At 40.2% G+C, this 24,078-nt stretch overlaps 1 protein-coding gene across 7 annotated transcripts in view; it reads left to right on the forward strand.

Annotated features, from left to right (window-relative positions):
- Positions 1–223: 223 nt before the first annotated feature.
- The window catches only part of FNDC3B (fibronectin type III domain containing 3B), a 324,758-nt gene continuing 300,903 nt past the window's right edge, over positions 224–24,078 (forward strand). For 2 of the 7 annotated variants that reach the window (XM_057738341.1, XM_057738351.1), the window contains exon 1: positions 224–411. The gene's annotated coding sequence lies outside the window, so the exon portion shown is untranslated. Of the gene's footprint in view, positions 412–1,227; positions 1,312–2,347; positions 2,424–12,628; positions 12,724–24,078 lie in introns of those variants that run through there. The other 5 variants (XM_057738346.1, XM_057738342.1, XM_057738347.1 and 2 more) reach the window with 5 other exon arrangements.

Consider the following 24,078-nt stretch of genomic DNA (forward strand, 5'->3'; position numbering starts at 1 on the left):
CATGCAGCCCTCGTTTTTCGGGAGTTGCTAGTTCCCCTAAGCCTCAGACTTCTTTAGTCCGGCTGAACCAAAAAGAGTTTCTGGATATTATGCAGGCCTGCGGGGAAAGGAGGATCCCACAAGCTCCTGCGAATGAGTTTGTGGAGGCGGTTATACTCGGCACATTACGGGAGTGGGCCGGCCCCAGAGCCCCATGTGGTCCCGACATCATTGACATGGCGGAATCCCCCATCTAACCCTCCTGGTAGTTATTTGAGCGGCGGCGGCGGCCAGAGGAGGAGGAGAGCGGCGGCGGCGGCGGCGGCGGGAGCAGCGAAGGAGCGGCAGGGATTCTCGGAGCTGGCGGCTGGGAAGGCGCGGGAGACCCGGTGTGTGGCGCGCCCGGAGCCCCGCGTTTCAGCCCCAGGGAAGGTACGGCGTGCGGGAGCGGGAGACTGGAGCGGACCCGGACCCCGCACCTCAGCCGCCGGGTGCCGGGGTCCCGTACGCCGAGTCCGCCAAAGTGCGCGCCCGTCCGGGAGCACTTCGGGCGCGCCGGGCTTCCTGAGGAAAACTTGGCGCCTGGGCACCCCGGGAACACGGGGCGCGGGAGGGGGTCGGCCTCCGCTGCGGGGCCGCGTCTCCCTGGGCTCCGGGCCCCCGCTCGTCCACCCAGCCGGCCGGGGCTCGGAGGAGGGAAAGAAACGGGCAGATTCTTCTTGATGGGAAAAAGGAAAAAAAAAAAAAAAAAAAAAAAACCAAGCTGGGCAGTGGTTCCCGGGCTCTCCCCCCCCCCCCCCCCCCCAGTCCTCCCCAGCCTTCCCAGCAGATTTTGTCCGAGGAATCCGCTCCCCCTCCCGGAATCTCCGCGGCAGGAACGCTGCCCGGGAGGGGGAGGGCGGGCGGAGAGGCCGAGGAATCTTCGACGTGTCACTTTCTGAGGCTGTAGATTTCCATATGGTGGAGGGAGGAGGGCGGCTGTGCGGAGCGGGGCTGGAAGTTGGGGCCGCCTCTCCGCGCCAGGCGGGGGCGGGCCGGGACCTCCGACCCGGGCATGCTTGCGGGGAGGGTCCCGAGCCCGCGGCCCCCACCCCTCCCGCCGCGCCCGGGCCGGGCCTCGCAGGGACACTCCCCGCCTCGCTGCTGGCCACCTCGGTGCGCGCCACGTCCTCCCTCCCTGTCCTGCCCCCCCGGGCTCTCCCCCCCGGGCTGGGGGCGGTAACCGGCGGCCGCGGCCGGACTCGGCGAGCCGGGCGGCTGGAAGCTCGGGCGGGGGAGTGGGGCGCGGCGGGAAGGAGCGGGCGACCCGGTGTGTGGGCCAGCGTAGCTCCGGTCAGTCGGTCACCCCGAGGGGCGCCCGGGCCGGGGTGGGGCGGGCGGGCTGAATCCGCGCCCCGAGGCGGCCGGGAGGGGCCGCGCGGACCGTCCGGTGCCCGCGGCTGGGCGAGGGCCGGCCGGCGTGGGAAGGGCCTGTCACTCTGCGCGGAAAGTGGGGCCTCGGGCCGTGCCCGCGAGCTTCCCCGAAGGTCTGGTCCCGGCGCCCCGTGGGAGCCCGAGCACCCGGGCCCGGTGTCCCTGGAGACAGGGCTGGGCCGCCCGGCGGCGCCGTGGGCCGGGAGGCTTCCAGAAGTGCGCCGTTGGAGTTCTCAGCCTTCTGTCCCTGGCGGAGGGAAGCAATGGCATTTTATCCAGACGGTGCCGTTTGCGGACTTCCTTAAAAGTTAAGACTTTTTCTTTTCTCATCCGTCCAGCATGTTCTTTAAACAGAATTTGGAATTTGGCCGCGACGGGCCAATGCTGGGGCCCCAGATCCACACGTTTCTCTGTCCATCCCTGTTGGTTTCTAGTCTCCCTCCCCATCTTCCACCCAGGCTTAATCATAGTTTGGAACAGGCGAGGTCTTTTGTTGGGTGGGCACCCCCCTGATTGCTTGTCTGTTTATTTTTTAATGTGCAGTTAATTTGATTTGAACTTCCTCTAGTTTCCAGGCCCTGGTAGGGAAAGCTAAGGAAGAAAGAATACGCCTTTTTTTCCCCCCCTAATGTGGAGAGAGGTGGGGCATTGGGAAAGGGGAGGCACGGTGGTTGTGGGCAAAGAGTCAGAGGGAGCAGACAGACCCGGAAGAAAAGGAATCTGCTCTGGAATAACACTTTTTTTTTTTTTTTGGATTCTTCTGGCCTTGGGCAAAAATGCACCGCTCTGTTCTCATTTCTACTGCCTGAGTTGCTCTTCACTTTCAAGTTAATGCTGTGATTCTGGGCCCCTGGACAACGCCCCGGGGGAAGAGCCACGCAGCCACAGCCAAGAGCAGCCTGTGGCCCTGGTTTTGTGCCTTGTATGGGGGCCCTTGGTTCCCCCTCATTGGAAGCGGCCTCTGTGGAACCAGCGTTCAGTAAATTTCTTGGCTCCCGCGGAGCAGCTGTTAACGAGGGTAAAGCCTTTGGGTATGCTTCTGGTCCTGCAAGGGCACCTCACCTATAAGGGTATAATTCTCACTTTGTTTAGACAGTAGAGGGACACCCACAAGCTGGCCAAGAGTGAGGCATAGCTGGTAGAAAGAAAAAGGTACTAAAAAATGGTACTTCAACTCGTATGCGCTTTTAAGGTGTTTTGGTTTCAATGCTTTAAGAGAAAAAAATTACATGTAAAGATAGTGTTCATTTGAAAAGAGATCTTAAAACTGCAAGATATCATCATGAAATAGGAGGTTGTAGCTTCTAATTACAGTATGTACAATTTCAGAAAGATATTCCAGTAACCTTTTAAGACTGACTTTATAAATAGCTCACATCAGACCATGGGCTGTATTGGAGAGCCAGTCTTCTAGGGTTTCTGGAGGAATGCTTGGGATTGGTTAGGAAGCTGGCCCTGGGAGCCTAGGTAGTGGTTTACTCAGTAGGAGTTTGTGCCCCTTTTACTTAATGATTCATTTTACGTGGTAAAATTTGATAGCGTCCTTAGAACTGAAAACCTGAAGAACTTCCCAACTTTTAAGTTTTCGGAAAATCAGGCCCGGGGAGGGAAAGTGACTTGTTCGGTATTGCGATCATAGATTAAAATCCAATACAGGATTGTATTAATAGCTATTCTTTCTTGGCTATCTAATGTGTACTAAGTACTGTGTACTGTGTTTTTTGTATATTATCTCATCATTAAAATTCTAATAGTCTTTCAATTTAGGTGATAAGATTTTATAGACAAGGCATTGAGGTTCACAGAAATTTAGTTAACTTGCATAAGATCACATATAATTGTCTTTGCTGGTAGGAATGGTTTTATATCTGTGCTGTCCAGTATGGCAGCCACCAGGCACGTGCAGCTCTTGTACCATTTAAAATGTGGCTAGTTCCGATGGAGGAACTGCATTTTAAGTTGTATTTACTTTTAATTATTTTGAACTGCTACTTGTGGCTAGTGGTTAGGTACCGTATTGGGGGTTGCAACGTAGCACTTTCTGACTGAAATCTGTTCATATTTGACTGGGTCCTATTGCTTTTAAGATCTTGTAGTTCAGTTTTCTTTCTTCCGTACCACCAGAAGATGCTTAGATTCAGCCTTTAAGTGGAATTTAAATACTGAATTACCTATAGCTCAAAAACAAGCAAGAAATTGTTTTTTTAAAAAATACTTGCATGTCATAGTAAAAACTGATAGACAAAAACTGACATTTTCTGTTTGATTGAAATAACTGCTTATAGGAATTGCTGAAAAGGCAATCAGAGCTTGTTGGTTATTTCGGTGTAATGAAGGAGGATAAGTAGGGGCAGTATGAAAAATCACGAATGGGGAGTTGAAAAAAAAATTACCCCTAGTAGCCATGTTTACTTGCTCATTGGGTGATTCTTTTAAATGTCTTCATTCAGGTAAATAATGTAGCCAAACCATCATTCACTTTTTCCTTATCTAGTTGCACAATTAATCTGAAGAATTAAAATTCTTGCTGTACCACCAAAGAATAAAATTCAAATGTAAAGCACTAGGTCCTTCTGTGAGTTGAGAAGAATATGTTTAAGTTTGAAACAAACAGCAAGAAAGATTCTTTTGGTGGCGTATGGTGGAATAGTTTTCTGATTAGTGGATTTAATTTAAGTCTGTTGCATTTTAGAATTTATTTACTAGAAGGAATTTCAACAACTTTCTGATTTTATATGAAATAGTGAAAATTCCAACTCATGTTAAAGTAAGCATTCATTTATCTGGATTTTATCCATAAATATCCAGTAATACAATACCTTTTTCTTTTCCTTCCTTCCTTCCTTCCTTCCTTCCTTCCTTCCTTCCTTCCTTTTCTTCCTCTTCTTTCATACTGCTTTCAGGAAACGACAGATGATAAAATAATCTCTTTTATTAGAATTTAAAAGCAGGAACTTCCAGATTCATTATAAATATATCTGAATCTGCTGTATCTTTCATAGTTACTGTACTGCTCAGGGATAATTGCAGTTCATAATCCTGACCCTAGAGCAGTACATGATCCTGAAAGGCCTACACTAGTAAATCAGCTTTGTTCTATATTATTTTAGTATTATGTGAATTGTGTGGCCTCCATCTCTGAAAATTGTAAATTCAACTAAAGGTGAGGCATCAGTTAATTAGACTCTCCAGATAGCTGAAAAACCCTTTCATACCCATTCTTGACTGTTGGGATCATAGTTATTTTCAAGGAACCAACATAAGAACCATGTTATAAATAGAATTATAGTGTTCTTGTGAGTGTGACAAATATTGGAAACATGATTTAGCTCAGGATGCATGGTTCCATTTTTAGGACATCAAGGTGCTTAATACAAATGAGACATAATTTAAAAGATAAAGATATTGAAGTGATAGTCAAAGATTAGAAATCTTATACCCCCTAGTGAGGGCCACATCTGAGTATCAGTTTGAAATCAGAGTATCTAATCTGTCAAGGACTTAATTTACTTGTTAGCTGTGTGTCCTTGATAGACTTCTGAACCTCTCTTAGTCTGGGTGTCCTCATTTTAGTGTAAGGAGAAAACATCTCACCTGTACAATTTTTCAAGTGGTTGTCAAAAGGTTAATGAGTCAGTGTATTGAAAAGTGCTTAGCAAAGCCTTATACAAACTGCATAGTTCATCATATTCCAAAGTTTAAAAACTGAGCAGTTGTTACAGTATTACTTTGCATGTTTTCAGAGACCTCCGAATTGTGTTTGGACCCTTTGAAAAATGGTTTATTGAGTAAGTAAAGTTTGAATCTTTAGATTGCAGTTTCATTTTCTCCCTACTACTAATGTGATAGTTGATTTGTGACCTCTCAAAAGTTGTATTTCTTTACATGTGGTCCGTAGGTGGTTAGCATTGCTGAAATGGACAAGGCAGTCTGCTTGATTCAGGGTCATTCTTGAGGTGGCGGGGAAGAAGTGCAGTCTCTTAGAGGAACTTTCAAAATTGAATGATAGAGGCATAGGCTTTAGTCCCTGTGTGCTATCTTAGTAAGCCTATTATTTGGGCTTTCAATAATTATAGCTGATAATGGGGGAAAATAATCATTTTCTATTGTAGGGGAACCTTTGCAACCTACCTCTGTTTTCACTTTAGAAATCACAGTTGCCTTTTCTTCACTTTAATGAGGTTAATCCATTCAATGAGAATTTTTTGTGGTAAGACATTATTTTCAAGTAAACCTTAATTCTCATTCTTACAGCTGTTGGGAATGCACTTAGGTGGTTGAGGAAAAACTTTATTCTTTAGTTGACACTGAATGCCTTTCAATATAGGAAAATATTCATAAGCACACTTTTTTTTTTTGCCTTAAAATACACAGTGTGGTATAGTATTAATGTGGGGTTTTTTGGTTTGTTTTTGGTTTTTGGTTTTTTTTAAAGGCAGAGAATGCTTTAATCACTGTGGCTAGACAGAGGCAGGTTTCTGTAGAAACCAAGTACAGGTTCACTTGGGAGGATGACTTGGTGGTTGGTACTTAAACTCTTTGCAAGGTACAGCCAATAGGACGCTGGTCCCTAGTCACAGCTTACCCAGAGGGGAACTATGTTTTCTTTTTTTAAAATTTATTTTATTTATTTATTGGCTGCATTGGGTCTTCGTTGCTGTACATGGGCTTTCTCTAGTTGTGGTGAGTGGGGGCCACTCTTCCCTGTGGTGTGCGGGCTCCTCATTGCTGTGGCTTCTCTTGTTGTGGAGCACGGGCCCTAGGCGCGTGGGCTTCAATAGTTGCAGCACATGGGCTCAGTAGTTGTGGCTCATGGGCTCTAGAGCACAGGCTCAATAGTTGTGGCGCACGGGCTTAGCTGCTCCATGGCATGTGGAATCTTCCCAGGGCAGGGCTCGAACCTGTGTCCCCTGCATTGGCAGGCAGATTCCTCACCACTGCGCCACCTAGGAAGTCCCAGAGGGGAACTATTTATGGTGCAGGTTTAGTGTCAAGGATCAGTCCTTGGAGACCAGAGGTATGTGGGGCAGGGGTTGGAATCCGGGGTGGGGAGGTTTTTAAACCACGGGGTATAAATCAGGTAAGATAGACTATAGTGATCAGCTATTACAGGTGGGGAGGTTTCTCAATTTAATAATGGATCAATCCTTGAATTTCTTTTTTTGTCCCTAGTTGACGTATGCAAGTTGAGCATTCTGAAACACTTGGATTGTTATTTCATTGGCTAATGAGGTGTCCTTGGCTATACTCCCTGTCTGTTCAGTCACTGGCTTCTAATATATGTTGTTTCTATACTATTACAACTGCTTGTCAGTTTTTAAATAACTGGAGGGAGAAGATTTTAGTGAGATGGTATTGAGTGAAACCTAGTATTATTTGAGAGTCTAGTAAGTATCTGTTTAAAATATCCCTTTTGTTAACTGATTATATTTGAGTTTAAAGTGTAATTTTATTTCATTCACTTGTTTATTGGCTAAGAAGGCACTCACTGAGTTCTAAACTAGGTTCTTAATGGAATATTCTATGCTGTCCTCACTTTTTTCTTTTGGCAAATGCAGGACATTTTTCTGTTTACTTACAGGGTATTTTGCTCATATCTTCTGGAATGTTGTATAGGGAGCTGTGTCTACCACCAAACTCCTAGGGCAGGATGGTGACAGCTTCGGTCTTTTGCTCCTTTCTGAAATTTGAGAAATGTTAAAATTGGAGTACCTATAGGCTGTGTTTAAAACTAAGTTTATATTAGAATTTAAGGCTTCTGATACATCCTTATTTTGAATCTGAAAAATGAAGGTTTTATAAAGGCAACCAGTCAGAAAAATTTGCTTAAACTAAGTTGATAGTGTTCAATTATGAAAAGCTTTCTGTTGAAATAATTGTCTAGATTATTGGCTTCATACATGAGCAAATGTTGTATGTTTGAAAAATAATGGAAGATTCTAAAATCCCAGGAAATAACGTGATTTAATTTATTCTTAAGGGGCTCAGTCAGATTCTCCACAGCTGGTGGAAGAGGGTCTTTGTTAAAAATAACTCTATTGTTCTGAATGTAACTAATTAGGAATTTGCAATTTATCCAGGCAAGTCTAGGATAAAGTTTGGCTTCCTACTCTATATGAAAAGGTTTTACTGTAACAGAAGTTTAACTAGATCATAAAGGGACTATTTACCTAATTAGGAGAACAAACCACTTTAAGCACGTTGGAAAAATCAGTGTACTTAAAAGCAGTATAAGACTGCAACATGGGTTGAAGCTTGTTCTACTACTGGTCTTTTTCATAGCGGTGCGGACTTCAGGGAAATAAATGTCAACTTATTCAGTGCTGTCACAGGAACTAGGAACAGTTTACCAGTCAAACTTAGAACTGTATTTTTGTGTGCAAAATAAATCACAGCAATGAGCAAATATCCACATCCCCTATCTCACTCCACCCCCACCTACAGACTCCCAAATATGCCTATTGATTTGTTTTGGAGGTTTTCTGTTGACCTTTGTTTTGCTACTTGTTGTCTCCTGTAAGCGCTTGATGGCAGAGTGGTGAGAGCAGGTGGTGCAGGCTTAAGATCATCATTATTGCTTTCACCTGCCCATCTCCTCCCATATGAGTTCGGGCAAAGTTGTGGAAAGTCCTGCCAGTGGTATTTAGGTAAGCTCGTTACACATCCTCCTCTTTTTCTAAAGCAAGACCTTCCTGGACAGCTTAGTTCCAGGTACTGTGTGAACTGACCCATAAGAAAGGTAAATTTCTTTTAAAATATCTCAAAACGTTTATCTCAAAACGTTTACATCCCCTTACTCAGAGATGAGGTTTTCAAATATATGACATTTTAGGGTTCAGATTGACCAGTTTTAATGGTACAGTTTTAAGTGTAGGCTCCTTAATATATTTTTAGGTTATTATGCTCTTTTTTCTCTTATGTTTTAAAGTTTTTTTTTTAAACACATTTTATATTTTCTATTGTTTGTCATAAGAGGAAAATACTAAAAGTCTTCAGATATTACTGTGCCTGATTTTTCTATTATGGTTTTTCTTGTATCAGGAAAAAAAATTTCTATTTAGGGTAATAAAGGTAAACATTATTCTGAATTAGTGAATCTGGGAATACTTAAGAGTATATTGAATCGGAATATTAGTGTATTGCTGCTGGGAGCGTAAAAAGGTACAAGCTACTGTGGAAAACAGTTTTGCGGTTTCTCAAAAAGTTAAATTCTCATCTAGCAATTCCATTGCTAAGTATGTACCCAAAATAATTGAAAACAGGGACTCAAACAGATACTTGTACACTAGTGTTTATAGCAGCATTATTTAGAATATCTAAAAGGTAGAAAGAAACAACCCAGGTGTCCATTCACAGGTGAATGGATAAACAAAATGTGGCCTATACATACAGTGGAATATTATTCAACCATAAAAAGGAATGAAATTCCAGTACCTGCTACAACATAGATGAACCTTGAAAATATGTGAGTAAAATAAGCGAGACACAAAAGGACAAATATTGCATGTTTCTACTTCTGTGAGGTACCTGGAATAGGCAAATTTATAGAGAAGAAAGTAGAATGGAGATTACCAGGAACTGGGGAAAGAGGAATAGGTGCTATAGTTTAATGGATACCGAGTTTCTGCTTGGGATAATGGAGAAGTTCTGGAGGTGGATAGTGGTGATGGTTGTACAATATTGTGAATGTACTTAATGCCACTGAACTGTATGGTTAAAAATGGTTAAAATGGCCAATGTTATATATATTATATCATAATAAAAAATTGAAAAAATGTTGGAGATTTATTCCAGCTTGCCTCTGTTTGCCCTCCTTGGTCCGTGCTCCATGCTGGCATGTAGGTGTTCCCCTGCCCTCCCCACCTCCTAGTGCAGTGTAAAGGGAGAGTCCCCTAGGCCATTTTTGGAGGTCAGAGTTTCCTTATTTTTATTAACTAACTTGAATTTAAGAGGTGACTATTTAGGAGATCTCTGGAGGGAAAAGAAGATATTTTAACATTTAGATAAGCCAGGTAGTTTATTAATAATCTACGGACCACGTAGGCACACAAAGGCAGTCTATCCTGAATTTCACTGTGAGTCATCCAAAAACCAGAAGATAGGAGGTACAATTAGACTTGTCATATTTTCTAATCTTTGAACTTTTTTCTTTTCAATTTTGTCATCTTCAGTACTTTAGGGAAAACTCTGATTTCCACTTAGAGAAAAGGTCTAAGTCATCTCAGTACTAGTGTTGAAAAAGCATTTAGGTGCTAACATTCTTCAGTTTCTTAGACTAAAACTTGCTGGGGGGGATAGAGTGAAAGCAAGCAAGCGTGTAGTATTGTTTTATTCATCTGAACTTGTCTCTAGCACCTAATAATTTCATAGTGGTGACTTTTTCTCTGAATGTTGGTGTTTTTGTTTTTTTGTGTTTTTTTTTGTTGTCGTTTCTGAGATATTGGATGTTGAGTTTGTATAGATCACTTATGAGAAGATAGGGCAGGATTTTTGTAAGTGATTGGATGTAAAGCTTAAATGTCAGATGTAAAGTGCATGTTTGGAATACAGAAAGTATCAGATGAAAATTCAGATAGAAAGATTTAAATTTATATACAAATAACAAGTTCAAGGAAAAATTATACTGTATACTGTGAAGTATTTGCCATCCATGATAGTTCATTGATTCCTGAAGTCCCGGAAGACAGTATGAAGTCCTGAGGGTGTGATGCTAGCGTGTGTATGTTTTGCCATCTGTGTGGGTATATTTTCTTTGCTGTGTGTAAATGGCTTTCATACCACATCAGGTCATTTTTGTGGCCTAGAAATTCCTCTAGGATCATTACCAGCTGATATCAAAAGGTACCAAGAGTCACAGTCTCTGGTAGAGATGTGAAGAATTATACCATCTTCAAGAGTGGTCTTCATTGATTTTTGACCTACTCAAAAGAAAAGAGTGTTTCATTCTATGTCACATATTTTGTTCCAGAACCATGATTTTAGGTAATTTATCATTTTCTTTAATTTCTTCTGGCACTGTTTCTATGCTTTTCAGAACACTTGCCCTTTTCAGTGTTGTCTGATTGTCTGCTTGTCACCCTTACTTGAGTGTAAGGATGATTACTGATTTAACTTAATGTCTTTGATGGTGAGTGCATAGTAAATGCTCATTGGATGGGTGGATGAATAGATGGATGAATTCCTAGGTTGAATGTGCCATTTGAACTTAGTACCTCTTCTCAGGCACTCAAGTCATTATTTCTTCTGCTGAAGTTGATCTCTTTGAATCATGGTAGGGATCTAATAAACATTAAACAAATTAAAACAAAGGCATGAGTCACCTTTGGTGCAAACCTAGCCTTTCATTTATTGCTATTTTAAAGAAACAAAGTTCTGCAGAGAATACATGGACCTTTTTCATGTCTGTATCAGAGCACTAATTGATTTTGAAAATACAGATAGAACAAATAGCTTATATTTCTATTCCCTAAAAATGTGGCCTTCGATTATGTATGTTTTGCTTGTCTTTTGGAGTCAGTTTGGGAATTAAAAATTAAGAAAAATTTTTTTTGAAGAAGGTGACTCTTCAGAGATTTGCGGTAGTTTAAAATGATCCTTTTATAGGGAAATTCTAGAAGGGAGGCATTAAGGGACAGGAAAAAAACAAAACAAAACAAAAAAATAACATATGTCTTGCTGAGATGGTGGGGGCCCAGCAGAGGGAATTGATTCTGCTAGACTGGTGGCCAGAGTATTTCGTGCTAAACTAAGCCATGGAGAAGGGCTCAGAGAGCATGTCATGGAAACCTGAGGAGAATGACCTCAGTCACTTGAAGGTGGAGGTAAAGCATGCTTATGAAGAGAAGAATCGCTTGGAGCATGACAGGGCTATGTGTGTGGAGTGGAGGGTGCATGTGCTCTTATTTATGATGTCTGGGGTGGGATTGGAAATCTTTATTAGGTGTTTCAGGTGAATATGAGCAGACAAGTTTGGGAAACCCGGGCTTGGGGACTCAGCCCTCTTTGGTAATCTATCCTTTTAAAGTTTTTGACCTGATGTCTGGAAAGAAATGAGGTGGGAGGAGTACTTAGGACACCAGACGACCCTAGTTAGGACCTAGGGCAGAATTGAAGTGTTTCTCAGAAGGGTTTAATATTGTATTCTTTAGGATAAAATGATAACCAGCTCTTAGCAATTTAATATAGAAACGAGGACACATCATTTGTGCACTAAACTTCCAAACATTTTGACCACAAGTCGGATGTAAAATATAACAGTGACCAGCAATTGCTGAGCACCTAACATGTGCCAGGCACTTGTACATATATGTATTCATTCATTCTTCCTTATACATTCATTCTTCCCTATTCATTAAACTAGGAAAGGTAGATATTACTTATGTTTTTCTGTTTCCACCGTCTACTGCAGAAGCTAGAACATACCTGCTACCCTATAAATGTTTGTAGAGTGAACTAAGATTAGAAGACATGCTCAGAAAGGTTAAAAAGATCACCTAGACAGACTCCAGAACTTTTTTCAGCTGTGTCACACTGCTGGCTTTAATAGTTCACATTAAATGTCTTATTTGTATCTCCAGACTTGGAACAGTGTCTGTTTATGTTCCCAGGTAGCTGAACGCTAAGGCTAAGTGTTAGTTGAATGCCTTCCATGTGCTCAACCTGTCTGTGGTCCAGAAACCTAAAATTTCCTTTTGAAACAATAATAATATTCTGGAAATCTCCCAAGAGGGAGATTTTCCTAGGTTGTTTTCTGTAAAAGCAACTTAACCTTGGAATGAGAGAAACCAGAGCATAAAAGTGTACTTCATAGAAAGTAATATATAAGAAACTCAATATAGTGAATGGGAAAAATCTAGAGCAGTTGGTTAAGAAATGGCAGTGAAGTTTTACCTGACAGACATCTGAAAAGTTCTATGAAAGAGAGTCCTTTTCACTCGGTGGCAATACAGTTTTGTTCCTCTTCCATTCCCCCTCCTCAGTGCCTTTCATTTAAGTTAATTTATATAGGGCAAGATCCTGGAAAAGCAAGGCCTCCCATTCCTAATACTAATCCTTTCTGTCCTTTTCAGGCTAATAGTCTGTGGTGTTTGGGTTGCACTGAAGGCAGCCACAGGGATGGGAAGAGTCCAGAACTGACTAGAATGTGTCTCATCTCCGCAAGTGCAAAGATCAGCTCCCGTGGTGAATAAAAGGGGACCTCAGGAGTCAGAGGAGTCCTGTGCTTTCCCAGATGGCCCAGGCTAAACCTGGGCAGCTGGCAGCCCTAAATGCTTCCTTTGTTAGAAGTTATTGAGCTCTCTACTCTGTCTTTAGAAAGTGAGTTCACTGAAGGTGAGTTAAGGACAAGGCTTTGAAGTGGGACCTGCCTTGCTTTCTCTGCCCGTGTTTGTGTGGGGCGGTGTGGCTGAAGGGACTCATGAAGATGCAGCGCCCAAGGCAGTATTACCTAAACACTGTTTCTTACTGCTTCACAAAAATGCCGCTCGTGGTGGGGAGGAGCTGTGTGCTTCTCTGGGGATTGTGTGTCCGCAGGATGGTGAGGACTGTTAGAACAACCTTCTCTTGTTTCTCAAAACTTCTGCCCAGGAGGGAGCCTGTAAATGGTAAAATGTCCACGACCGGTTGCCACCCCAGAGAAGTGCTCCCCACGCTGGGCTGCCCCTGTGCCCTCCCCTCAGTACAGCTAGGGGCTGGGAAGCCTTTGCCTTGTAGCCTGGCTTTCAGAGCTTGCTGGCAGTGAAATTTATGACACAGAGCCCCTTAGGATCTAACTTTAAAAAAAGTTTAAACATTTTTTAATTGAGGTATAGTTGATTTACAGTGTTGTGTTAGTTTCAGGTTAATACAGCACAGTGATTCAGTTATTCATGTGTGTATATATCCCTTCTTTTTCATATTCTTTTCCCTTATAGGTTATTATGGAATACTGAGTAGAGTTCCCTGTGCTATAGAGTAGGTTCTTGTTGGCTGTTTTATGTATGGGAGTGTGTATATGATCAAAACTAAGAGCACTTAATTTTAAAACATCTATTTTATACCTTAAGATGTAAAGAAAACAGTTTTAAGCACTAAAAAAAAAGGAATATGTTTTAATTTTAGGATTTGGGGCATTTTAATTTGCTGAAGTTTGTTTTAAATTGCTTGGATCCTCTTCTAACCCTTTGTACACTTTTACCATTATCACCTGAAGGTGGAGATTTACTTAATTTATTTCGTATAAGAGATACTAAAATTGCCCATGTGTACATTCATGTTCAAGGAAATTATGAAATCAGTAGTTTTGAGCCTCCTGGAAAGGAAGTTCAAGTTTTTTAAATGCTTTCCTTTGAAAATTATGTGCTTAACTGTTTAATGACTATTTCTCATTATTTATACTTAGTGCATGAAAATACTGGAAATGGGTATCCTTTTGTTATGGCACAAGTACAGACTGATAATTCCCAACCCCCTAGCTATATCCCTGAGTCCTAGACCTATATATTCAACTTCTCAATCTACCTGCTGTCTTTTTTTTTTTTTTTTTTTTTAAAGAGAGTTATGGGAGGAGGGAGAATAAATGGATGATAATTTTTAAGGCTTGTATTTTATTTCAGGCTTTAACTAGCAACAGATATCTTTAATTTAGCGTAAAATTTCCTTATTAATGAAACAGTTATTTCCAGGTTTATTTGATTTAGACATATTCTAATCTTGCTATGTGGTTACTGTGCTGTAGTTTTATCTGTATCGTAATGATACCTGTGACACGCTGATAATTTTAAAACATAGGCTTTTAGATTTTGGCATTTGCTTATTTTATTAAATTTAAACATGGAAAGAATATCACTTCTTATTTATGTTTTACTTCCCAATTCTTTGTTCAATTTTCTCAGGAGTTCAAACATATTATGGTGTAGGAATTGGCTAGTAAGAGAAAATTGAGGATACAAATAGATTTTTCACTAGATTACCTTAGCTTCATTTTGTTTGGAGTAATTTTAGGCCCCAAGTCTTTGCCATTAACGTTCTAGTTTTGCAAGTTTTCCTTTCTTGCTTTTGTAGGATTGTAGGAGGGAGTAGAGGAGAGTAGGCCAGGGTTTGGAAGGATGTAGTATCAGCAGCAGTGAGTGAGTTTGTTCTTACTATGTTTTATGTGGGATGATAAGTTTTCCAAATTCTACTTTCCACTGAATCATGTGTGAGTTCAGTAGAGGGGCAATTCTAGTCTGCTGTCAGATGTTCTACTTGGCAGATAAATGAAGCACCTCTTTTTTAAGGTGTTTTTTTTAAAACACAGATTGCTGTATTTGTATCTTTGTTAAGTGTCCATTTTGGCCAAGAAATAACTTTTTCATACCATTTTTTATGAAAAAGTATAGAATAATTTTCTAGAAAGTTTAATTGCAAGATATGTTAAATTAAAAGGAAACATCTTTTTAGAGAAACGATTCTTCTTGGGAATTCTTCAGTCCTTGTCTATAAATAATAGCAGATTATCACATATGATTTTCATGTTTGGGGGGCATAGGAAACTACTCACTTTGGACTAGTGTTTTTGGTAGGAAGGTAAATCTCTACTCATCATTTATAGTGGAATGATTGAGCCCATGTACTCTGGAAACTGAGCCCTGACTTTGAGACCCCTGATTTGAAACTGCAGATTTCTAACTCTGACTTTGGTTAATTACTGAATTTTGGTGGCTTTGTCTGTCAAAAGGAATTGTTAGGACTGTTTTGCTCAGTATGGTGCTTTGTCAAGTGCTTAGCAAATGAGAGCTGCTATTTTATTATTTTATTTTATTCACTGATTACAGACATTTAATCACTGGACATACTTCTTAATGGGGTGATAGTTATTGAAAAACATTTCCCTGTTACCTTAAAAGTTTATATGGATACAAGTCATCAGTTTTGTCTTGGCCTTGCCACTGGCTCCGTGAGTGTTCTTGTTCAAGTGATATCTTTGTAGCTCATCTCCAAAGTCGTACTTGAGCTGTTTAGCTTGGTAAGGTAGTGTGGGCATACGATGAAATAAGGTAGGCAAGAAACACTTTGAAGGACGGAAAAAGCATGTCTGAATGCCAAGAAGTACTTAATCAAACAAGTGCTACTTCTACCAGTGTTTTTCTTCTTCCCTGCCCCCTCAAAGAAAAGTTGTCTCTTTTTAAGTAGATATATGACAGCTCTGCTTCCTCTCCGAAGTCTAGGATCAAAGGAAAGTTGTAATAAAGGAGAGTCACTTGCTTCCATCCCCTCTCCCTTTTTTGTGGATGTTGTTCTAACTGTTTTTAAGAGAGAAGATCAGGCCTTGACTTCAGTGGGTGAAACCATGGGGCTCCGAGACCTGCCTTTCATCTCTGGGTCATCACCTCGGATGATGTCCTTCATCTCTATAGTAATGGGGTAAAGACACCACCGCCTGGGAACAGCGCACTGCAGGCTAAGACCCTGGCGTATTTCTGGAAATCTTAGCTACCTTTGCTGCTCATTGTTTCGATGCTCATTTCTTTAGAATAACATAGAATATTTGGCAGAGGTGTCAATGACTAGAATAGTTTTCTCTGCTTTAGCAGTGCCTAAGTCTCACCAACTTCTTATAAATTGGAAGCCTAACTCCAAAAAAGTAAAGGAAGAAAAACAAAACCGAATTTTAGCTGGTTGTTTACTGGCAGGGTTGCTCTAGACATAAACATAGTTGAATGGAAAGGATAATAGGGATTGGAGCCTGTCTTGCTCCATGAGAGTGAATGAGCCAGTGTTAGACCTAAATGTTGGAGAAAAAAACAACATTCACCGTTTTAAAAAGCAAAACAAAACAAAAACAAAAATTAGGCAGTCAGCCCTTGCAGGCTAACTGATGAAAATTAAAGGTCAGTTTCTTCAGTGCCCCACCTCAGTGCATGCCCCAGGCCATGTTAATAATGGCAATCCTATTATTTTCTTGCAGTAGGCAGGAAATGCTGTCTACACCCATTAGATTTGTTTGAGTGGTCCCTGGCTGGAAATGAAGAAAATTTAATTTTCTAACTTGCTAGGAGGAAAAAAAAATCATGCAGTGCTGCACAGTGGTTGATTTTGGGGCTGGAATAAGAACAGTGTCATTTAAAAAAACTTGATGTTTTTAAACTCGATTATAGGGATGTTTGGCCCTTATTCACACTGAAATCATGAATGGCATTATATGCAAGTTATGTGTGTAGAAAACCTTTCTGAATATTGTCAGGACTGGCTCAGTTCTGGACTTTTCCTCATATGTTTGCAAACTGCCCAGCTCCTCACATATCCCACCAGCTGCTGGAAACTTGCTTGAAGGAAGGCTTTGTCACAGGTTTTTGTTTTGTTTTGTTTTTTTAGAAGATTAATTTGCTTTTCAAAAGCAGCATTCATTTTGGAGAATTTTGTATATTCATTAGGTCAATCAATTACTTTGCAGTTTCCACAGCAGGAATTAAAAATTGGTATTAGTTAATGTTACAGAGAAAGTGTGTGAGCCTGTCCTTGCCTTTCAGAGTTACATTGACTAATCTCGGCTCACTTGGTTTCCACTACTTCGAGTCCTTTGTTTAAGACTGAAATTTTTTAAAAAATGTTTTTTCTTGAGCAGGTTGATATTCCTTTTATATCTTTACATTTTTTTTAAATGAGTCAAAAGATATTTATTGCTGTTTTGATATTTGATTTATTCGGATGTTCTGTTACAGATTCTCAGTTGGTATGGAACTCATTTTTCTAAGACAATATCAGGTTTTCCCATGAAATATGTGATGAGAGAAGGATCTTAAGTTGAGGGACTTGCTTAAAATCATAGGAGTAGCCAGTGCTGGAAGAAGCAAATGTTTCCGCCTTTGTGTCCAGAGGAGGTAAAAGAAACCCTTCTCTTGTAATGGATTGTAATTCCTATGGAATAAGACCTCTTGTGTTACTTCAGGTCACTGTGTTCGTTTTGCATTGCCTATATATACACTTAGGGTTTTTTCTTTGTTTCCTGAAGTGCTGTGTTGGAAAGAAGTCTCTAAGATCTTCATAGGAAAGACCAGTGAGTCAGGGGAGTTTTTATGAAGATTATCCTTTCTTTTTGTCTTAACTCTTAAACCCTTTAGCAGTTTGCCTCTGCTCATGGCCATTTTGCCTCTGGCATTTTGCTTCTGCTCGTCATCATGGTGAACATTATTCATAATGTTTAGTTTCCTCATGTGTTTGTCACTGTAAGTACAAGAAGCAGCAAAGCATGGGATTCTCGATTTTTGTAGTAACTGTAGTATTATATGTATGTTTTATAAAGCACATTTTGGCTGATAGCACATGCCGTGGTACATATTTGGGTGGGCTTTTTAAAATCCAAATTTCTATTTCGTTTATAAAAGAAATGGTACTTTCTAGTAGTCTTCTCTGTAGTAAGGGTCCCAGTGGATTTTTTTTGACACCTCTGAGATTAGTCGTCCTTAGGACTCCTGACAGTAATTGCACCCCATGGTGTGGGGAATTTGAAACTTACATATAAAAACAATTAAAGAGCTTTGGAAAATTTCATGTGATATTGGGAGTCACATGTTTTGATCTGAAAAATTGCTTGGAAATTTAGGTTTGTACAGATTGTTAACTGGCTGGCTGGACTCTGTGATAGACTGGCTAACCTATTCGAAATATATCTGGTGTATTTAAGTTTGGCAAGAAATCAGGGTAAAGATACAAGTTAGGTGTTATTATTTATTTTTCTAAGTCAGTAACGCGATTCATGTTTTGCCATGGAAAAGTAATCATTGAAAACACTACACCTGTTAGCCTGTGTAAACTTGCTTAACCTTTAGCATAATGATATTTTTTTCCAGGATGCAGACCGGATGATTGCGTATAAGGATGTTTATCTATAGTGCAGTAAATTAAAACCTTTAGAGAAATAGAGGGCATGTATGATTTACTCCTAGCATTGTTCTTTTGAATGATTTGGTTAGTGAGAAGCTTCATTTTGAAATGTTTCAAACCAATTAGGCATCTTTTAACTGAAATCTTCCAGCCTTCAGCTTTAAGGAATACATAGTATGGATTTGCAAGAATGTGAAGATTTAGCCAGGTAGTCAGTTCTTATTAGCTGTGAGAGGGCTTGGCCCTCAACTGACTGTTGTTTATGAAGTACTTGTTTTTTTGCAGAATGTTCTTCCATCATGAAGAGAAGACTCTCATAGTGAATGAACCCTCACAGTGAACCAGTGGCACTAAATTCTCTAATGTTCTCCCAGGATTCTCATGATTCAGTCTTGTCATGAATTTCTGAATAAGGAGAAGTAATGGAAGATGGTAGATTTTAATTTGAAATGATAGATTCTTCATTTAGTTGTTAGTGAGTCCCCTTGCCCTGGGGTAGGGGGTGGTAGTGCTGTGTTCGCAGTTGTAGGTGCCTTCAGAGGAGAATTGGTGGTGGTGAAGGACAGGCAGAGGATCAGGCACACTTAGGAATTGGATCCACGCCTAGGCTTTCCACTGAGTCCCCCCATGTGATGAGGCTGACTGCCCGCTTTGGTGAGAGAAAGCCCTAGTGGCCCACTCCACACTTTCCATTTCTCCTTAGAAGTAGAAGGTTGTAGGAACCAGTGGGTTGTGTGAACCAGTACCTGAAGTTTAGCGAGCCTTCAATCCAACCAGAACTAATTTTTGTTTGTGTCTAACTGTAATTTTCCAGACAAGTAGCTCTTCACCATCATTTGAACACCCCGAATTTTTCAATCTTCACTTATTTTCAGGTATCAGTTGAAAAATTTGGGGTGTTCAATGATAGTTAAGAACTATTTGTCTTGAAAGTAACAGAAACTCAAACCAGCTTAAGCAAAAAAAGGTTGGAGTCATTGGAAATGAGTCCCTGGACCTTGTGAGGTCTTGGAACTCATGCTGGGAAGTCATTGGGAGCCAACGCTGCTTTTCTTCCTCTTTTCCTTCCTTTTTTCTTTGATACTTCTTCTGTAGAGTCCATCTTCTATAAATGCTGGATGCTTCTAAACTCATGAGGCTTTATCACTTTTTGTTTTTCCTTCCAAACTGCCAGTCTACACATTTCTTTTTAATAATGAATTGAAGTTGTGGATGGTAGAAAATCGGAATTTATCTTACTTATCAGAATGGCTGCCTGTTAGGAATACTGAGAAGAGTGGATGCATGAGGTCATCAAGCTGGTAGTCCAGATTAAGTCTGTGCAGTTTTACTTCATTTAACAGTTTCTTATGTGTGAAAAAAGGAGGTGTCCTGAGGCTGGTGCCCTGTTGGCATTACCAGGAAGAGTCAGCCTCTGTTCTCTCTTTTCCACGTCCTCCCTTCCTTGCAGGCTGTTTGTAAATTTGTTCTTTTTCTTTTCCGGAGTTGACAGGTTGCCTCATTCTCCCACTCCTTTGCCCATGCCTGCTACCTGTCTCTTAGTACCCCAGTCATCTCCTACTTTTCTCCTTCGTGAAAATGGGATTTTTCTCTTTATCACTATTTGATGATTCTTCAAGCATTAAGATTGATAATTTGCAATTTGAGCGGAGTTGATTTTACATATAGTATTTCTAAGTCCTTTTCTGACTTTGCCTAACCATTCATTCATTCATTCATCTTCCTCTTATTTTGACTTCTGTTAATTATTTCCTGAAGCCTGTATATATCACTGAGAGAAAATATAATCTTAAGTAAGAGAATAACTAATAGAGGTCAAATTGCAGGGAGAACGAATGAAGAATTAAGTGAATTTAGGCAGAGTCAGAGAATAGTTTCCCTCCTTAAAACACAAGCTGTCTGTGACTCCTTTGAAAGAAGTACAGTTTTGCTGTATGAGCTGCTGCTGCAAAATCTTAGTTCCTTAAGATTTCTCTTTTGACCCATTGCGATTCCTTGTTTGCTTGTATCCTTTGCTCTTTTCCTTGTTAAATACTTTTTCTTGTTAAACACTTTGGTAGCAAGCCTTGATTTTTGTATAATTTCTCCATTTTTCTTCAAATGTTCCATAGTTCCTTAAAACTTAGTCTTTTCTTGCTGTTTGTTTTTTGCCATTTACCAGTCACCTCTGTCACCTTAAAAAATGTCTTCGCAGAGTCCTGCTTTTCCTTGTACCTTTTCCTCTTGTTCAGAATCTTGCAATTGATTCCCCTCCTCCTACTTCATTCCTCTCAGCAGTTTCCTTTGGTGGTGATACTTGCCTTGGAATTTCTACTTGAGCCTCTTAAACCCTTCAGGAAAGGTAATTTTGTCAGCATTCACTTTTCTTTCTCTTCTATTTCAAAAGGCTAAGGACAAAGAATCCTTCTTACGCATTCCTGTGCTGAGGAATCTGCTTTAAGGTTTCTGCTATCATTTTCTTACCAGGATCTGAATTCTCTGTGAAGGTGCCCGATAAGGTCTCCCATCTCTTCCGTGGTTTCAGGGTGGGACACAACGGTTGCATTTGGAATTGGCTCCAGACATTCAGATACCATTAATTTAGTAATGATTACATGATGCTTTGAAGGCAAACTATAACAAAATAGTTTCTCTAAGAGGTAAGCTGGGTAAAATCAGAATGGGATGATTTCCAAAGACTTTTCTAGCTCTCTTATTATCAATCTGTGAATTTATCCTCAAGGAAGAGTTCATCAGAAGGGGAGAACCATCATTCCCCATTTTATATTTTTTAATTTGTAATCTAGCCACAGTTTAATTTTGTAATCAGTACTTAGCTACTGTTTACTCATCTGTAAAATTCCTTATAACTTATCTTTGTAAGAAACAGTCTGCTACCAGATAAAATTTCAGATTGTTTAGTTTTGAAATGTCTTACTGAAAAGGATAAGATAGTTCTCCAATGGGAAATGTGACTTAAGAGAAAACTTTCATGTCTTTGAAATCTAGAAAAAAAATTTCTATTAAATTAAAATTTAGTAAATTAAAAAAAGATTAAGTATTTGTAGGCCGTCTGTAGCCGTTGCTTGATATCTTTCTACTTGTGCTCACCAAATTTAAGCCTGTGAGCTTTCAAATTGCTCTTATTATCAGTGGCATACTGCATGAAATTTGGAACTTTTCAGATTCATATTTTTGGCAGAGGTAATAAGAACTTTGATTTTCATTCACTGTCACTGTATGTGCCTGGCACATAGGTGCTCCGTTTGGTTTACTGGGTGAATAAAGAAAGTGATTCTGCTGGTCAATGGGATTTAAAAAGTATTCTATCAAGATCACCATTGATTGCCCTGGGGCCCTTTGCCTTATGTGACCCCAAGTTTATCGCAACCTTACAGACATCTCAGTCACTGCAGGGGGCAGACTTTTAAAATTTCTGGCTGACTCCCATGTCTCATTTTTGGCAAACTGAAATATAAATCAACATGTATAGATTTCACTCTAGTTCAGAAAAGACTCTTTTTAGTGAAACTTACAGAAGGTCCTACTTCCTGCCTGGGAAATAGGGTAATAGGATCACACCCGAAGAAAATGTTGCCTTGTCCAGAAGTGACATGATCACTGTTCAGTTTGGAGTATTGATAAGCGGGCAGATTTATTTGGAAGCACGTTGTTTTCACTACATGTGTAAAACTCCAAGGAGCACTGAAGAGGGGATGAGGTGCTTCCTTCTGGCTGTGCATTAGCAACGTGGCAGGTACGGATCTGTCCGATCTGTCGTTTACTTTGAAAAAGAATTACAAAGTTTTGGCCTCCTGCCTGGAGTAGCTCCAGATGGTCAGAAAAGATTTTTGTACTGAAGTCAAAAAGTATATTGCAGTGATAGAATTGGGCTTGCCATGTTTATATTAGAACAGGGACGTCCCACTTTATCCCTCTGCAAAGTTTTTCCTTTCTTTTTTTTTTCCTTTTTCTTTTCTTTTTTTTTTAATTTATTTTTTTCCCTTCTGAAGGAGTAAGGAGAAGGAAATGCTGCTTTACACTTATGGAATATAATATTTGGAATACGGTTGTTCTTGGTGATAGTGATGTAGAGGTATGGTATGTGGTCCATAGAGCTGCCTTGTTGATCTCAGTACCCCTGGTACTTAGTATTTACAAAGGACTCATGAAGAATTGGAATGTAGAGATACACCAAGACTGTTCTAGCTGATTTGGAAATGGGGGTTACAAACTTCATTTGGGTTGCATGTGCTTGTCTGATAAAATCGCTGTTAGCCCACAACTGTTATTTAGTGGCTTTCCTTAGTCAGTTGGCCCATGGCTGATGGGAGCTAGGCATTACTGCATCTTTTCTTATGTTTCCCCATGATTTTGTGGTCGATAGGGTAACAATGAAGTGAAGGTGTCCAGTATGGGTGGGAGGTGGGGCCCTGGGAGATGAGCAGTGAGGAGGTCATGGTATTAACTAACAATTCCCAGACTTTGCTCTTCTGGGCACTAGTGCTTAAGTTCCATACACGACCTTATGTACCTTCATGTGAGCCTTGGAAGGGGAATGATGTGATTCCTATTTTCTAGATGAGAAAACTGAGATTCAAAGTAGTAATAGTCTGCCCAAGGTAATAACTAGGTAACATTCCTTTGCTGCCTGCTCACAAACAGTTTTGGAGAAATTTATTAAAAGTTTGCTGCCCTTTCAGGTTAGAGGTGACTGCAGGCTTCAGGAAACAAAGCTCATTTTCCTCTAGGAAACTTGGGCCTTGTTCACAAGGCTCAGATTAAGACCTACACCTGTAGGCTGCTGGTTTCACTCTGCTTTTGGTTAACCTTGTGGTTATTGAGTATACTTGGTGAGTTTGGAGAACGTTAACAAAGTTTTGTATCTTTGAAGAAAATCCAACACATGGGGAAGTGACGTTAAGTTGCATACCACAAAAAAGGAATTTTTATCTATTTTGAGATGTTGGTATATAAGTTGAAAACAATGAAAAATCCATAATTTTGACTCTTGTACTCTTAGTTGATTGTCTGGGTACTTGACACAGGTGGCTATTTTGAAGCATTTTTATTTATTTTTTTTATTTATTTTTTTCATTTTATTATTTTTTATTCTGTCATTTTTTTGACAAAAATTTTGAAAGTATATACATAAAGCTAATTAGGGTAGGATATGTTAAGGTAAATAAGACACAACCCCTGTTAAGGAATTTAGGTTGATAACTGTGTCTTCAATATTAAGATCATCTTCATTAGAGTTTTCTACATGCAACAATAGAATCTTGCAACCTGTAGGTAATGAAAAGGTTTTCTGATAAAAATCTTTTAAAATATAGAAAGTACCTTGGTTGACTAGACTACCTAGATGTGTGCACCTTATGCAGAGTTTTTTGAAACTAACAATGTTATACTAGAGCTCCAGTTAATTTCACAATGCTGCTCTGAATAATAGCCATTAAATAGTATCATAAAATGTGAAGCACTTTTATTGAAAAGTGTAAAGACTTGTGTTTTTCACAAATTGGTTCTTCCCTGTGCAGACCTTAGACTTGGTCAGCAGTCTCCTCCCTGGACAGTCTTCCATGAACTACCAGAATCCTGCTCTAGGCTGTTATTCTGCTTGGTTACTTTGTCTTCTTTTAAAATCTCCACTGTTTAGATAGGGTTCAGACAGTATTCTTTTTCTACATATATTACATGGCGATGTAATGACTTCATGAATTCTTTGGGGATTGCGTCCTAAACTGGAGAACACCTTGTTCTGGTTGATGTGCTTTTTGAAGTCTTGCTACCTTTTTGATGAAAGTGGAGTGGAGGTGGGTTAGTCTGGCTTAATGTAAATCTGATCTCTGAGGCTTTTCCACA

The sequence above is a fragment of the Hippopotamus amphibius genome, chromosome 6 (genome assembly GCF_030028045.1).
Source record: "Hippopotamus amphibius kiboko isolate mHipAmp2 chromosome 6, mHipAmp2.hap2, whole genome shotgun sequence".
NCBI lineage: Eukaryota > Metazoa > Chordata > Mammalia > Artiodactyla > Hippopotamidae > Hippopotamus > Hippopotamus amphibius.